Genomic DNA, 18,159 nt, shown 5'->3' with positions numbered 1-18,159 from the left:
TATATGGTAGGGTTTTACATGAAAGGGACATTCAAAATATTTTACAGTGTATTGTATTTTGAAACGTTAATTTTTATATATGGAGAGGGGCAGACTTTATCATATTTCTTTAATTAAAGCAGAATGCAAGCTTTTAAAAAGGAAAAAATAATCCGTTCAGTTCTGTCAGCGAATATAGTTTGAAAAAAAGATTGTGAAACAAGTAATTCCTTTACTGACTTCACTCGACAAAGTAGGGTCCTTTGAGAAACACCAGCAGCTACCTAACTTATCTCTATTCAGAGGTAAGCTGATGTGTCTGTAACGTTGATGATTCTAGGTCTGATTATATAGGTCTAGATTGGCTGCATATTGCTTACAAGCTGTTTCTGAATCTCTGTTCTACTCCTGGTAAGAGGCAGAAAGTCCAGCCTGACCATTATTCATCCTTCCGTTTTTATTCTTAGTGACAGGAGGTTTTGTAGCAGACATTCAGTGATGTGTTGAAGTATTTGGACGTTGTCACCCGAAGGTAAACAGAAAAATACACCATTTAGATTTCCCTGTGGACCTTCTAGTTTATACTGCAACACCAAGACCCCAGCGGTGCTGCCTCTCTCTTGCTCCTGTGTCAAAGCTTGTTTTGTGATTCAGGGCTCCTGGTTGACGTGCAACTTGATGCTTGTGTCTGTTAGAACTAAGGAGAACACAGAAGTGTTTTTAGAGCATTCAAGATGAAGTATGAAACTACACAAGTTTCATGTTTCTGCTGTCCGTTTTAAGTGACGTAAGTATTGCAGTGGAATGCTGGAGATGTCATTTTTAAGTTCACGAAAGGAGATTTTAAACATTTGTACGTAAATGGTCTTGTAACCGTGATCGTGATGATGTGAGACAAAAAATTTCAAGGGAGAGGTAATAGCTTATATTAGACTGACAGGGGCTTATGTTTTTGCAAACTATATTGGTCTAATAAAACAGATCTCTCTCTACAAACCTTACATATGCATACACACACGAACGTATGTGTGTGTATATATATATAAAGTACACACACAAACACAAGAGTTAGGCTTCTTCGGTAAAACACTATCGTTTCAAAGTCCAAAATGTGGTGTTGAATTTTTTTTTTTTTTAATTTTTTTACTTTGCATCCTGAATTATCCATGATATTTTTCTCAAGTGCTTTGGGAGGGGTTTCTTCTTTCTGATTCTCTTGTGTCCAACACAGAAAATGCCTTGTGCTCATTTGCCTCTTGTAGGGCACTTTTTCCTTAAATTGTTACTGAGTACTATACATTACATCTGTTTACATTGTCAAAGTATTTTCTTTTTTCTTTCTTGAACAGAAAAATTACAAAAATGTTGCTTTCCAAAGGTTTGGGAAGTCATAGTAAAAATGGCACTTTAAAGAACACATAATAACTTTAAGTTGTGTGTATGTGTATAATAATGCATTATTATTTATAATATTATATGAACTATAAAATATTATTAATAATAGTTATAATTTCAAAGTATATTTCTTAAGAAAATGCTATGGTTGCAAGCTCCTGATGATCTGTAGAAACTTTTCATTGCAGTTGTGTAACTTAGTATGTCATAGGAAAAATAGATGTAGAAATGTTGTTGGAGGAATTCCGTAGTTGAAAGATGCATATCGTACAAGAGGGAGAACAGTGGCTAAAGTGAAGAAGGTAAGGTAGATCAGTAAAAATGCATCTGCGTTTCCACCACCAATACTGCATGCTGTACTTCACAGCTTCCTGTTGAAGGACTGTGGATAGTACAAATGTCACTAAATCTCTTAATGCATTGACTGTAGTGGGAGCATTGAGAGATTTGATAAGCAGGGGATGTGCATTCAAGGCAGTCCTGTAGTAAAAATGGCTCCTTATAACTTTTGGGTTGTCATGTTTACTTTTTTTAAAAAAAAAAAAACAAAAAAAAACCACCCATCTTGAAATACATAAGTGCCAGGAAAGCAAAGCAAACAGCTGTTAGAATACTCATTGTTCTTGAATTCTGTTTGTAGTCATTAAAAAAAAGAGAACAATCCTGCAAGCTTGATGCTTTTTTCATATATTATGTAGGCTGCCACAGCTTTTTGTTTTTCTCAGTGTGGTGTTCGTACCTCAATACTCCGGGTTGAAAAACTATCTCCAATATAATACTTTGTTGAAAGTTGTTTTACTGCCATTAGAATTGTCTCTGCTGAAAATACTTGTTGTTTTTCCAGATCTTAGGAGCTTTTGAAGGGGCAGCAGCATGATGACAAAGCGTGGTTGGTAATAGAGGTAGCAGGATGAGACTTTTCTGTCCGCACTACGCTATGGCTTCTTTAGGTTTCCAATCCATATTGCAGAGTGTGGTTTAGTCACCCACAGTCAGGACTGATATTAGTAACTCTAGATCACTTGAAGCACTTCATAAATACTAGTTAAGTTTTTCCGTAATGCCTGCATAGGTGAACTTTGTAACAGTTTTATTGGAGATACGGAAGCTCAGTAAGACAGTGATTTTAGCAAAGCCAAAAAAGCTCTGTGGCTAGAACTCTGGCATTCTGAATCATTCCTTAGCTTACTATGGCCCACTGCGTAATGTCTGTGTGTCTAAAACCAGAGTCCTCATAGCAAGTTGAAGTGATAGGCTTTGGGTGATTGTTACATTTCTGCAGTTTGTCACCTTTTGGTGTATATCTGCAGAGGCTGGATGTACCTCTAAGATACAGTTATTTGTTCTTCATGTAATTATTTCTTAACTACTTTCTCTTATGTGTAAACTGCTAATTGTTTGTTTACTGCCCATCATCACTAAGGAGCTGATGCCTAAATCAGTCGGCGTGGTGGTTATTTAATCTCAAAGAAAGTTTAATCTCAAATTTGTGGTTCCACAAATAAAAATCAGGGCTCGTGTATTTACTGTCACGTTAGCTGTAAGATAACTCTGCATAAAAGTTGGCTACAATTCTTCCTTTCCCGTGCCCCCACCCCATCTTCTTCTTGTGCTGCAGGTGTCTCTGCTACAAGCAGCAGGGGCTGCTGAGAGAGGAGTCAGGATAAGCTGAATGGACCCTTAACTGAGTCAAATAAAAGATGGAGTTGAATGTTCTGCCTGTGATAACTTTATTGCTGGGGTTGGCAATTGTTGTCAGATGCGTAAAGAGAACTGACTGACTGTCTCTGGTGTCCCTCATTGCTGCCTACATGTATTGCAGCCGTCCAGTAAATGTGCTGTTTGATCTCCTGAAGCCTAAGGCTACATGCCAAATACAGGCCTCGCGTAATATTCCTCACTGCCTTGTTCCGGCTGTTGCTGGTTAAAGCTGCTTGGTATGAGCTAGGGCTTCTTACTCTGATTTGTGAATGGACACAGAGAATTGTTATCTCCAGCACATGAGTTCATTATAACTATTAAACTAAGCTGAAATTGAACCTGTTGACCTGGAAGTGAATGGCTCCATAACATTTCATTAATCCTTTGAGATGTTTAATTCCTGCTAATTTGATATTTCAGATACGATCTTCTCTACAGATCTAATGGCTTAATTAGTATACATTACATGATGTCTCTTCACACTACAGCGTGTACAGTATTTATCCACTAGAAAAGTAATTCAGTAGAGCTCAATTATAATACATTGACTAGAGCATGAAAGTTGAAAAGGATATGTGCATTATTCATTGTATTTTAAGCATAAACATTTTTCAAGCTGTGTTCTATTTATTGCTATCCATCACCTTCTAAAAATGATGTTCCTAAACCTTGTGTTATGGCTTACTAAAAAAATTCAATTTAAAATGGGATTCTGACAATACTGGTTTAGTTAGCAAATCATAACCAACATTTGGTAGGACAACAGTTGGAAGAAACCTGGTGTGTAACTTAAGTCACCTGTATGGTGTCCTTAATACAGTCTTTTCATATTGTTGGAGACCAGCAAAACATGTGAAAATACATGTTTGAAAAATAACTTTCTATTTGATACAGTTGTCTTCTCTATCTTAGCTTGATAAAAACACCGCTGGCTGACAGCACTTCTTGGTGATAGAACCCGAAGTATGTGCTAAACAAATTTATTTTGTAGCATTCAGCTTGCAAATCTTTTAGCTGAAGACACCTGTTTCAGCTCCGTGTAACAGTTCAGGACAGCGGCTCCAGCTGGAACTGCAGGCAACAGGCAAAGAGAAAGGTAGTAACTCTTTGGTATCTGGTCGTTTTGCTGCTCCCTTCCTGTGAAAGTCAGTGGAGGCACAAATACAAAGAAGGTCTGATAGATCATCTTAAAAACAGTTTGTTTAACTAGTGGAACTCAAAGTTTTGCTTGTGGCATATGCTGTACAATCGGACTTGCCTACTTTTTCCTCCAGCTTTCACTGACATGTAGATTTTCACGGGAAAGATGTGTTTGTTATTACTGTATTGGAACATACTGCGGACAGCCTTTTCATTGTTCCATCTAATGGCAGGTGTTTCCTGTTTTCCAAGGTGAGATCCACCAAAATATTAAAAGTTGGCTGTATTTCTTACCTGTTCATGAGTGACATAGTGGTCAAGGCCCTCCAGTTTCTCTCAGGTTCTTATCATGCTTTTTCTACACAATTCAATGTAGAAAATTCTTCAAGTGCCATAGAAGTACGATGAGCAAAGCAACATTTCAACATCAAGTTGATGTAAAAAAAGTGTCAGGCGAGGCATGCATCAGCAACAGAATCTATTGAAAGTGATAAATGGGCTGAAAACTTGATAAACTTGTAGGAAGCTCCAAAGTTCTTGTGCAAGTTTAATTGTAGGTTCTTCATAGTCTCAAATACCAGTCTTGACCTTTTCAAATGGCTTTTATGGTTAACCCCAAGGGCCACAAGAGATGCAAGAATTGAGAAGCAACCAGGTTCAGTTTTCACTGTTAACAAGGAGGCCTCTATTCTGTTCACATTGAAATCCCTGGAAAAATTCCCAGTAGCTTGATCTGAATTTCTCCCCCCTTAAAACAATATTCTTCCTTTTGTGCTGTTGAGATTAACCCAAGGGGCCACAAAAGGGGCAAGAATTTGCTGGAAAAGTATTTCTTAACTCCCTCGCTGCATAATTTCTAAAATTGCATAAAGGATTGGGTATTTGACCCAATTGTCAAATGAAATATTTTCCCCAAAATTTTAAAGGATGTTTTTTAATGTAGATGTTGAAGTTGGTTTTCTTTTGTCAGATCAATGTGTACAGAATAGTACCCAAATTCAGATGGCACCTGCCCCAACCCAGATGCTCCCCCTCCTCCTACTGTCTACAATCTAAGACTTGAGTTTATTATATTTATCTCATTTTCCCTTCTAGAAACGTTCATCTATATTGTATATTTGGACTCTAGAGAATCCTTATTCCTTCCTGGGATATGTTGTTGCCAGATATATTCTATCCGTGTATGGAATAAATAATGAAGGAGTAAACGATGAAGGAATAATGTAGCCAAGCTGCAGCAGTGTGATCTGTTAGCCACAAGATGGCAGCTGGGCTGCCTGAGCTGGTCCTGAAACTGATGCACTGCAACACCTTCGTTTTCAGTCTGGCTTTGGTGGATTATCAAGGTGATTTTCCCTTTCATTGTTAACTGCAGTGACTCTTCCCTAGAGTAAACTTGAAATATCATCCTTGTGAGCCAGCGAGTCTCATGTGGTTCTGTTGAAGGCCTTTGGTTCTTCTTTATCTGCATAGCAAATAACTACAGACAGTGCTGTCTGGCCAGCCTTACTTTCCTTTAGTAGACGTGATCAGAAAGGAGTGACTGAGTGAGTGAAAAATTATACATGAAAAATTAACTATGCACCATTGGGTTTGCATTTGTGATAGACAATTTTAAGCCCCTGTCGCAAATTTGGTCTGCTTTCTTCCTACTGTAGGGTGACAAATGAAGACAGAGCATTTTATTTTGGTTCTGATGGCATGCTTATCTCTGTCTAATGATTAAAGCAGGATCTTTGCTCTAAGGAGATAAGAGATCTACTTCTGCCTGTGTTTCTGGTGTCCTGAGGCTTGTTTTTTTTTCTTTCCTCCCCCTACAGACTGTCAGGGAGCAGAGAGAGTCAGGCTGCTCCATGAGGGAAGGTGAACTGGGAGCTGAGGGTGACCACGGTACCAGCTAGTCTTCTCACAAGCAGGGTGAGCAGCACAGGCTTGGCGGTAGAATTGGGTCTCATTGACAGTCCAGTGACCATCAGACAAGTTCTAGGTGACACATCTGGTCCAGGATCAGAGGGGGGGGCCCAGCCAATATGCCAGGATCAGCAGGGGACAGGGCTGTGTACAACCTTACCGTCAGCCAAGCTCTTCAAGGCCTGGGGGCTGAGCTGAAACGGAGCCCTGGGTGGTGGGTACCTGTGCAGAGCCCTCTGCTGAGGCTGGTCAGGGCAGTGAAGGCCTGCTGGTGCGTTCGGGCCCCAGCACAACCATCCTGGGATAGGAGAGCCTGTTTGACTATAGAATGTAAGAATGGCCTAATGGCAAAGTTCTTAGCTAAGGAATGGAGACTCCAGATTTAAGTTTCCTATGTCATCTTGCAAGAGTCACATAGCTTTTTAGTGTGTAAGTTTCTCTTTTGTAAAACAGGAATGTGAGAGAATAAATTCATTAAAGTTATGAGATGGAAAGTGTATATCAGGATGGATATGTATGCAAGGGGAGGAGAAAATGGAAATATTAGGATAGGCTGGTTTTATTTTCTTCTCTAGAATTCTGGCTTTAGAGTATAAGGGATAACAGAGAGGGGAAGAGATAGCAGTTCCTTCACATCAGCCAAGCCTTGTTCACGAGGGGGTGAAATAAGAGCACTCTGGTTTTGGTTTGTGGTCTCAATGCTTCATGTTCTCTCTCTCTTTCTCCCCCCGACTCCATGTGAGGTATTTAATGAACTAATATGGTGAAGGGAAATAATTGAGGATTTGGAGGACCTGGACGTGTGTCAGCTGGATTTTAGAGACTGCGATGATACAAAGAGTATCTTCAAATTCTGAGCCTGGAGAAGGTCTCTGTATCTTCTTTAAGCACTTTAACAAAATGGCAAATGGTTCTCAAAGCAATCAGAACCTCAGCACTGTGTCAGCTGGATTTTTGGCCTCTTATTTGCTGTATCCTCAGCTGTATCACCTTCCCGTTACTTTGATTATACAGATGAGGCTGTACTGGTCTGTGTTTCACCGGTTTTTTTTTCAGCCAACAAGCTAGAAGGACACAAAACCCTTGAGAAGCAACAGGGTCCAATTTTCACTGTTGGCAATGAGGCTTCTGTTCCGTTTGCATTTAAATCACTGGCAAAAGTCCCAGTAGTTTGATCTGGATTTCTCCCTCCTTAAAACAATATTCTTCCTTTTGTGCTTTATCCTCTGCTTGTCAGAATCAGCTGATTATGAGCTCCTGCACAGATGACATTTTATCTTCAGTAAGCAGGAAGGAGGCATGAATTAGGGCTTAGAAAAAATGTTCAATAATTAGCCACAGAGGAAGGAAAACATCCAAAAAAAGTACACAGAAGGAATTGACTTACTTCATTTGACTGGGCTGGAAAGTTCAGCTGTAATGATAGTGGTTAAATTAATTATGATGATTTGGTGACAAGGAAGCTAGCTTGTCCCCAGATGATGTGTATTATTTTTTAACCAAGCTGAAGTAACTGCACACTGCTGCTGCTGTATGTCAGAATTGTAGACATTGAGTATTCCTTACATACTGCACACTCATTCAGGGTGTCATGCGTGATGGCCCGATTTGATCACACCCTAACCCTTAAGCCAGAGTTTGGCTAAATCTGTGGAAGGCTTTAGTGCTTTCTGTAAAGCCTTCATGATTGTGAATAACAGTGATGGACAGAGTCTTGGGCAATATGGTGCGTTGTGACCTCTGGCACGGAAAGGCAAATTCTTATATTTTAGCTGAAGCTAGGGGAAGCGTGTCCTGGGGCTGCACTGAGAGTACTACTCCATCTTTAGTAGCCACTGCTCTCATGAATGCTGCCGAGCCTGCATCGTCATCTACTCCCGCACCTCTGTAACAGCTCCATCCTGCCTCGGCTGCAGCTTTAATGACTGGAGGTGTTTGTGGGCATAGCTAACACCACGTACATATTACACATGTCCCTGTATGGTATTAGAGAACTTCTCATGGCTGTCTCAGGGTGTAGTATTTAAATGTGCCTCAGCTTCAATTCCTCATGGCTGTTTTGGTTTCTTTTATAATTCTGGCAAACTATTTTTAATACCAACTTACTTTTGACAAGCTGACCTCTCCTTATCTTTGTTGTTGCTATTGCAAGAGAGAGGATCCACTGAAATGACTTTTCTGTGTGGCTGCGGAAGCCATCGAGATCTATGGACTTATTGGTTTTTCTCTGTGAGCAGGTGCCAATCCGTCAGGCTATCCCTGAAGAAATCTCCATCTCTTAACTCTGGACTTTCACTTTTATCGTTTCAATGTTTCATAGTGCCTGTGGGACATATACGTCAAGAGGCATCACATCTGGAGGATGTTTCTTAATGGCTATCATGCGCTGATACATCTAGGACTTCAAGAAGGAGGACCTTGAATTTGATGGGAATAACAAGGGCAGCTAGTAAAATGAGCACAGCGTTAGCAAAGAGAAGCAGTAGCAGATTTGTTTAAAGTTTTCCTGTTATTGCCGCTGCTGTGGAGTCAGGCTGTAACTCATTGCCAGCATCTGCCAGTGTAGCTGTCGGGTATGGGTGTGAACGGATAAGACTGCTGATGGTCAGAGGGATCACACCAACATACCATAATAAAAGCATAGCTGGTTTAGAGGACCCCCCTCCAACATCTGTACTAGCTTTGCTTCATTTTAGTACACTAATAAAAATGTGGTTTTGCCATGTGTAGTGTTGCATTGAAACACTTTGCTATACTGGTTTACAGGTTTCCCTACATCAGTAAAATGTTCCTTACAGTCATTGGGACTTGGTGTCATTTTTATAGGCTGTGTACACAATTCTGCCTCCTGGAACAACAGGAACAAAGCACATGCATGCAAGCCTCTGCTGCAGAAGCCTCTGCTGCAGAAGCCCTAAGCACAGCTCTTCCTCTCTAACACCAGACAGAGCTGCTTTGTGACCTCTGTCTTCCTCTAAGGCTTCTTCCATCTAACGTTTTTTTTTCCTATTCCCTGCTTTTCTCTTTTAACCTTGGTTGCTTGTGAAAAATGTAAGGATAAATCCAGATAGCTTCTCTAGCTATGACTCTTTCCTGCCTCTGTTTTAAAATAAGAAGAAAAGCTTTGGCAGTTAAGAGCCTAGGCGTGATGAAGTGGCTTAACCTGTGGAGTATGGCAGGGGCTGCAAGTAATGCATGGCATCTTGAACTCTTCCTATAGAAGCTTTCACCCCAGGTGCTGATACATCAATGGCTCTTAATGTGCAATCTATTAGCATGTTTCACTGTAACAGTCTAATGAGTTGCAGTAATCCAGCCTGGAGGTCAGAAATGAAAGGCTTGCTGTTGAAGCTGCTTATTGAACTTGATTCCCCCGTCTTTAGAAGGTCAGAAAACTCATCCGCCAAGAGAACGACCTTTGCCAGGTCACAGATACTGACAGGCAGGTTGGCCTGTGCAAATCTGAATTCTGAAACCCATCTTGGAAGCGGATAGGGGTGATTTTGTATTTTCAGTAAGACAAGGCTACTCTATATCTTTTTTTTACGTTAAAGGGCTAAATAGGAAATCCTGCATCTTCTAAAAAAAAATTGAATATGGAATAGAAGATTTTGGGATTAGTATGCTGATAGGTTTCGACTGCAGGACCTCATTGGACTCAGATCATGTTTTACATGTCTGCTCCAGTCCATCAGACCAACCTAGTGAGAAGGTAATAGAAAAAATGCATCAAAGAAACTGTCGATACTGAGAATTTAATTGGCTTTTTTTTTTTTTATCTAATAGAATTACCTAAATAGAGAATACAAAAAAAAAAAAAAAAACACAAGCCCAGCAGCCTGAAAAACCTTGGCAAAACTACAGCTTGCTGAGGCTTCCTGAGGCTTTAGAGATTCTAGTGCACATGTGCCTAGTAAAGTTGTGTGTAATTTGTAGAAAGGAAGGAGTTTAAAAAAAAAAAGGGAATCTGTATCTCTTATCCCCCACAGGTGGGCTTCAAAGACTCAAAACTAGTCACCTAGGAAACTTAAAATCTTGCAGAATTCTCTCCTTTAGTATAAACAATTTTTAAAACCTCAGTATTCTGATAAATTTTGACAATAAAATGTGTGGTTTTGCACACTGTTTGTGGAACACAAAGGTGAACTGTCTGGGGTCCCTCCAGGTGGGAGGTCTGAGCTTTTTCCTCTTTCGAAGCCAATTAGATTTTGGCCTTCTTTGTGGAAGAAACAGAGCCACCTTCTCCACCCGTCCTCATTTCATAAGTGCCCTCTACTTTCTTTGATTTACGCTATCACATAGACAAATCAAAGGCTACTCTTTGTTTATTGCAGCTAGCAAGAGCCTGCTACAGACTTATTTCAGGATATGAACTTGAAGCCTTCCCTGAAGCAGAGTGTAGTACTTTGTCATTTACAAACACTTGGAAGCACAGAGCTTCAGAGTTCCTGTAAACAAGAATAAATTCAAGGAAAATTTTGAATTACATGTGTAGTTTGAATGAATACATTGGAATCAGAGTAGCACACAGCAAGATGAATCTATCCATCATGGGCATTTAGTGTAAAGCCTGTATTTGCTTTTCTTTACTATCCACATAGATTCGATCAACATAGCAGTTCTGTCATTTGCTAAATACATGGGCTCTGCTCTCTGGGACACCAGCTCATCAGTTACCAAGTGAGCAGCCTGTCATAGGGCCTGCACAGATCATTTGTAACTGTCACGTACCCAGAGATCAGGATCTTCTCAGAGCCCGATCCCTTGATGGCTTGGAAATAAACTAGTTATTCCTGATAACAGGCCTTGCTGGTTAGAAGGGAGGCCTGAAATCTAGATGTGAAATGGGAAAGTTTGAGTCTCTTGAAGTTAGATGGTAGGCACCAGCATACAGCACGGTAGTTTTAAATTTTTGTATTCATTGTCCGTTGATATCTGAAGACACAGGCAATCCCGTCAACTCACCGTTTTTGGAATTCTCTCTCCTGGGTCATGGTCTACTCTATTTCTTTAAGGAGCTGCAGGAAAGACATGGAAATTGTATCACAAACGTGGGCTAAGGTCTAGACAAAGTCTAGGCACAACAAGCAAAGTCACATTACCTGAGCTGACCCCTTGCTCCAGTTCCAGAATGTTTTATCAAGCTCTTTCATATGCCAAACAACTGCGTGAGTTGAGGGTACATTTGTTGTTGATTGGGTTTTTAGGGATTCCCCCCCCACCCCCCGCCCAGTTTAGTGCTTTCAGCTCCTGCTGTGTTTCCTTGTAGTTTTTTTCTTCGTTCTCTGCGGGGAGTCAAGGAGTTTCATAATGATGACTCTGCACAGTAAACACATTTTCAATGTTATTTTACTCTTCTGTATCCTAAAAACTGCTCTAACATGTATCATATCTTTGATCCCTAATCTAGACTAATTGAGTTCTGTTTTATTTTCTGTCTTTTTAAGATTATTCTTTTTATTAAATGGGTAGCTGGGTGGCCTAAGTAATTTCAGTCGTGTATGTCTCCATCCCTTCTGTTTGTCACTGGGAAGTAGCAGGGAAATTTTAGTGTCCCTTCTTGTTCCTATGAGACTTCTGATAAATTGCAGGCTCTTAAAAAATGATAATAAAATATTTTGAGGTCTTGTAGACCTGTTGCTCGTTAATTGATTTATGGTTTGTGATCATCTGTGAAATTGGTATCTACTTGCATTCTTCTTATTATTAAATATATTAATTTTCCATATATTAAGTGTATGGAAAAGGTGAGCCATGGATGTGCCGTAGTGGGAGGACAACCATGCCTCCGGGCCTACCTGCTTACGTCCTTTTTCCAGCTGAAGATTTTGCCTAGGCAGACCTTGAGACCTCAAGATATCTGCTGAACTGTCCATAACATTGTCTCCAGCGTGGCTGTCAAAAAGCCAAGTTTTTAATCTATTTCTGTTGCTATGGCTTAGGACAGCTGCAGTGTGTGCTTCCTGAGTACGTCACTGCTGTTACGCTAAGTGGCACACGAACATGTATTTGTGTACTAGGAATTCCAGCACACCTATCCGGCTGAAACCTGTTCCCAGGGGAGACCCTGTCACAGCTCGGCGGATCTCACTAATGCAAGACTGTTTCTGGTAATCAAACTGATAATTCTTATTCTCAATTGTGTGCCGTTACACCTGCATGGCTCCCCTAAGGACTAAAACTAGCTTTTTTCCCTTTCACACCCTCACACCCTTCAAGTACTTGATGATGACACTGCATTTTCACTTCCCTCTCCCTACCCTGATAGCCTCGATTCAGACTGAATCCCCACATTCCCTTATCATTTATGTTTTTTCCATTTTAGTTTCCAATGAGTTTGTCAAAATCTTTCTTTGACTGTGCTAGAGTACTCATAATTGTGTGTGTGATTCTGCATCACTGAGTTGTTTCGGTGACATTTCCCACTTAGGAATGAAATGCCAAACTTCCAGAGTGTCTTTGCTTTTCACAGCTTAGGTCAAACCCTACCTGAACGAGAACATACTTTCCTGCATGTTAATTTTAGTTAATAGCTCTTCAGTAAAACAATGCATCCGGCTCAAGATATATGGCACAAATTAAGCTGAACGCCCAAACAAATTCAGCAACAGACCCTGCCCTCAGTGGGCTCTTTAAGTCCAGCGTAACATGCATTTACATTGTTTTATTTCTCTCTCAAACTGTAACTTGCTCCCTGTGGGGTTACATTGAGTTAGTTTCATTTTCGCATTGTACTAGCACCACGACAGTCTTGCATTTAAATAGTCTCATTTCATTCTGATACCGTGATGTCATCTCCACAGAGGTGTACTGAGGCTGCCTGGAGAATTTAGCGATAATGTCAAGACAGAGTCAAGCAGCGCTACCCGAGCTAGCCAGTTGGCTAGACACATGGGTGTGCTGCACAGTAAGCTCAGCTTCCATTTCTGAGCCCGGTCCTGTTCTGCTGACTGATAATGCAATGTATTTTTTGTATACTTTGACCCTCGTTCACTGTCTCACTGGCAGGAAGCACGTGTTACGGGAAATAAGATCTCTGGGAAAGCTGATAGTGCAGGTCAGCAGTAGGTGGGAAAGGACACAGGCAGGGGTAGTTCTCTTATGGCTGTGTTTCTGCATGGCTGTAGCCAGTGAAGAATTTTCTGTGGTGTCTAGTGATGATTAAAGCTGGGGGCTGGAAAATCCTATGGCAGAGCAAGGAAGGATGGGTCCATCCCCCAGGTGCCATGGAGTATGGGTGACTCTAACCTACCACCTGGCTGTTCGGGAGCCAAGAACAACTAAACATTAACAAGCAGATGCCCAGCATCCTCTGAGAAACACAGCTACTGCAGTGCCCCATGTACCCCAAATACCATGGTAACGCAAAGCACTTCCAACTCTAAATGTCAACATCCTAATGGCAATTCCTGTACATCTGTCTGCAGCCTGCATTTCATAACCAACTCGCAAGTTGTGCCCTGCCACATGAGAATTTGTGCTAGACCACCCTCTTCTAGCTCAACGTGAGCCACTCGGGGAAGGAGAGACCCAAGTTTCACCAGTTAGTAGCAGGTCTAAGCCAGGATGCAGCTCTGGGACTTTGCCCCGCACCCTCAGCTCCAGCAAGCATCTTGACTTCACGGCAGCAGCAGAGCTGGTACTTCAGGTCAAGGGGCTTTTTATTTATAGAGCTGCCATTAAATCAGCCTAACACAGTCATACAGTATTTATGGTAAGATTAGACACATGACTGCATCCAAAGCGAATAAAGAGATTCTCATTTCTTGGTGGAACATTTACTTGGAAGGGAAACCCTGGTTTTAGTGTGTATTTCTTTCCCTACTGCTATAACATTTCCAGGGACAAATTCAATTAGGCTGTTTGACTCTAAAGGTGAAGTCTTTGTTGTTAGTGTTTTTCTTTTAATTATTTTGTTTAAAAATAAATGAGTTCTGCAGCTTTTGAGCTCGAGGCTTAGTGGTTTGGTTTTAATTCTCCCCAGAAGCAGTGAGACTACTTAGTGTGAACCTACAAAAGCAATTCCGTGAAGCTGCTGGTTTTAGGCATTTCTAGAATGATGCAAGAGTAAAACCATTTGTTAGAGCTACCTCTGGGATCCAGGGCCTATATACATTTGTCAAAGGACACAATATTGAATGCTTCATTTTCCAAACACTAGGCCAAGATAAATGATATCTGGGTGTTGAGCCTTCCTTATATAAATCGGTGGCATATCAATAATGGGATTCAGCTTCCCTCTGAAATTTTAAAGTAAATGTGCTAGGATCCTTGTGGGAAATAGTAGGTTTCATTTCATGGACTTCTGCAAGGGATATTGCCAGTGGAGCCTGCTTTTTAATCTGCCCGGTAGACTAATGGGAAAGTAAGTATGAAAAGACACAAACTAAAAGGGATGGGGATGATGCTTTGGAACGAGTCTTTCTGACTGATGAAGTGGTGAGGGCATTTGGAAGCCTATGCAGAACTGATGCAAGTTCTTTAAGGTTAGAGATGAAGAAATGAATGCTTTTTAAAGGTCAGATGAGACTTGGAAGTTAAGCTGAATGGGGAAGGAAGACAAACAATATGTGGAACTGAGTATTTGTTGCACTAGTCTTTGACTTGAGAGCTCTGGGGCCAAATCTCCTAAGTCTTAAATAACAATTAGTTTGGTGGTTTGATTCCAAGCTTCACTTTTCACATCAGGCACAAGTGAAGTTCTGAAATGTGTTTCTTATGATTGACATTTTGTATTGATTTTAAAGGACTTTTGCTTACTAACAAGGTCCTCAGTAACACTTTTGTGGACTGGCTTTTCACTTGCGCTCTCCAAAGAGTATCTGCAGATTTGCTGTGATGTTCATATTCGTCACAACCTGGAAACACTTAAGGCTTGAGCTTTATGCCCTGTGGCTTTGAGATTGTCATTCTCCTTTTAGACAGAAGACTGAATCTGCTTTTTTTCCACTTTGAATTTGAAAGTAGATTCTACAGTGGCTGAGTCCTCTCCTAGGACTTTAAACCCCGACATACGAGTACTAGCCAGCTAGCCATGAGAGCTGGAGGTCACTGGAGTCCTTATTTGTCCCTTACTCAGACAGCCAACGTAGAAAGAAGAGTTGGATTCATCTTATCCTCTGTGTAGACTACACATCAGCAGTAAGTGCACAGTTCCTCTAACTGGCTTCTGCTACAGTGCGACTCCATACAAAGATGTGATGAAAATGCTAAAAGGGAGAAAAGCTAATAAACAGAAGAGGATGCACCCTAGATAACAGAGGTAGTGAGGATAAAAAATGGATAAACAAGCAAGTGGAAACAAAAGAAATAGAGAATTTCAACAAAGATTGAAAATGTGACAGATTAACCTGTGTGCTGCCGGGGACAAACCATCCAGTAACACAAGTGACAAAATGAAGCATCATGAACCCACGTACTGGGTTCCTTTTTTCTCTTTTAGAGACTATCAGAGAAATAGATCTGCTTTCCCACCCTTTAACCCCAAAGAGTGGAAGAATAAATAGTTCAGAGGCCAGGGACTATACCTAAGAGTCCTAGGTTAATTTCATTGTTTTGTCACCAGCTTCCTGTATAACCCAGGAAAACCAGTTCCTTCAGTTGTGCTCCAGCCCAGGAGTATGAAAGCGATATAATCGCCTCTTTACCCCCAGAGAATGTGAAAATACCTGTGTTGTGAACAGCAGAGCTGATTGATGTTGACAAGGACCAAAGTGTGTTTGGTGGTATCGTGATATCAGTCCCTTGCTATTTCCTTGCAACTTTTTGTTCTTGTTGACCAAAACAAGAGAAGGTAAGAATATTTTGGAAGGAAGGTGCTGGGGCTCTTCATCTTGCAACATTGTCACTACAGGAACTTCCTCTCTTAATTCATACTTGAAAAGTTTTTTTTTTTCCCATCAGCTCCATGCAGACTGGACTCTGTTTTCTAAAGGCTGTGTTTCACAGTAGATCAGTGTTTCACCTGTAGCTATCTGCCATGTAACGTGAGTTAATGCTAGCCCTCAGTGACTCTACTTTGAATTATACTCTCCAGGTTTTAGTGGCTTATGGGATTATAGAGTCAAATTCAACTAGGTAAAGAAAAGGAGAGTGAGCTTTTACTAATACTGAGAAATGTTTATACAGCTGCATGTTTCTACTTCTTTTACAGTAAGTGTTGTTTTATTCATGCTTATTATAATACCTTGCTGGGTAATAATTCATACCATGCAAGGCATCTCCTTTATCTTTTGTATTTAATTATATTTATATTATTTGTTTACTGATGGCAAATACTTTCACAGATGAAAGTAGATAAAAGGAATAGATGAATCAATCATGGAAGACAGGAAAAATTAGCAATGATCTGCTGTTTTTAAAAAACTGGGGCAAGCAAGAACTTGATGCTTTCTGGTTACACTTACTACTGTTGCTGTACAAGAATACAGTATAGCAAACAGAACTTATCTTTGCCTCCAAAACTTACAGAAAGAACAGCTGAGCTGAAAAGAGGTCAGACTGGGAGAGGAAAGGCTATGTTGCCCTCTGCAAGAGTCACAGATTACCAAAAAAAAAAAAGCAACCTGGATTCCTAGAGCGGTCAAATATCTGTGGCTTAAGTAATCTGTAGAGTGAACGGACCTCCTAACAAATGTTGTTGTGAAATACAGTGTTCAGATCATAAGAAAGTTGATCTTTGTAAGATTTTGAAAATCTTGGCCATTGCAGCTTCTCTTTAATACTTTAACATCTTAAATCTAATTGTTAGGCTTTACAGAAATGTTACCTTGTGATCAGTCTCAGCTCATGCCCATCTCTATGATTGCTGAGTCCTTCATTTTAACTTATTTTGTTTTTTCACGTGTTACCTTTGCGGCTATAAAGGCTAGAGTACCTTTGTTTATGTAATGCTAAATTAGGGAGAAATGTATTGCATCAGTAGGGAATCATTGCCCTAGAATCTTAGCTATTACTTCAAATATTTTAAAGAAGAGTTGCAGCAAAAACATGGGATGCAGAAGTAATAGCTATAGAAGTTCAGTTACCATTCAGCTGTATGAGTTCACCTCGGGGACCAGAGGTAGCTTTTGTATAGTCAGGTACAATGTTATGAAGTTATGAAGCAACATGAAGAAATTTGGCGAAAAATAAAGCCACAATGTTTACTGTGAAGATCACTAGTCCATACCACATACAGTACAATATCACTAGCTGTCAATAAACACTTTGTTGTTAAAGTTCCTGTAGTCAGCCCCTAGCAGAAGCATGTTCCCACACAGGAGGCAGCACATTAACTACTTTCAGATAATTTGTACAGATTCTCTGCCATTGTTGTACATTTACTTTTCAAAATTATAATTTCCATTCATTTTTCAAAATCTTCACACTTGAAACATTTAAGTGTACTAGCCATATAAACACCATTGTTATAGCATATTAGACTTCAGTGGATGTGCTATGGCCTGTAAGGCCCTTACACAGCTGTGATTTGCTGAATTATATAAATCTATCGTGTACAATCAGTTCAGTATAAATCCTGTAAGGCAAGATTCCTGCTTCACTGAAGCCAGTGGCAAACTCTCACCAAATGTAAGTTTTCTCCAATTTAAAGGCCAGGATTCAGAAATTCTCTCAAACGTTTAATAAGAGAGTATTGTGCCAAAGGTGCTTTGCTGCGGTAGGCTACAGTTCAGAAGGCTCTTACTGGTCCCAGAACACATTCCTACTGCTGGCCGACTGCCGCTTGCCAGTTACTTGCCGCTATTTTAAAATGGAAGCCCTAGAAATTGGCCAGCTTCTATTTTATGTTTGTCATTCAGATGTGCAGCAGAATCCAGACTGCAAAGCAGTCTTGAAATATGTTCTTGCTTTACATATTTTAGGCTATCGTTTGTATTTCAATGGATGTATTGTGTTCTAAACTAACCATAAGGGGGAAAAAAAATCATTTTGATTTCTCCTTTCCCCCAGTATTACTGTTATTGATTGGTTCTTACTGGTGAATAATGACTTTCTTAAAGTGGAAACAGATTACAAAGTCAAATCCAAGAG

The sequence above is a fragment of the Chlamydotis macqueenii genome, chromosome 8 (assembly GCF_036417535.1).
Source record: "Chlamydotis macqueenii isolate bChlMac1 chromosome 8, bChlMac1.mat, whole genome shotgun sequence".
NCBI classification, from domain to species: domain Eukaryota; kingdom Metazoa; phylum Chordata; class Aves; order Otidiformes; family Otididae; genus Chlamydotis; species Chlamydotis macqueenii.
Note: the sequence above shows the minus strand (reverse complement) of the source record.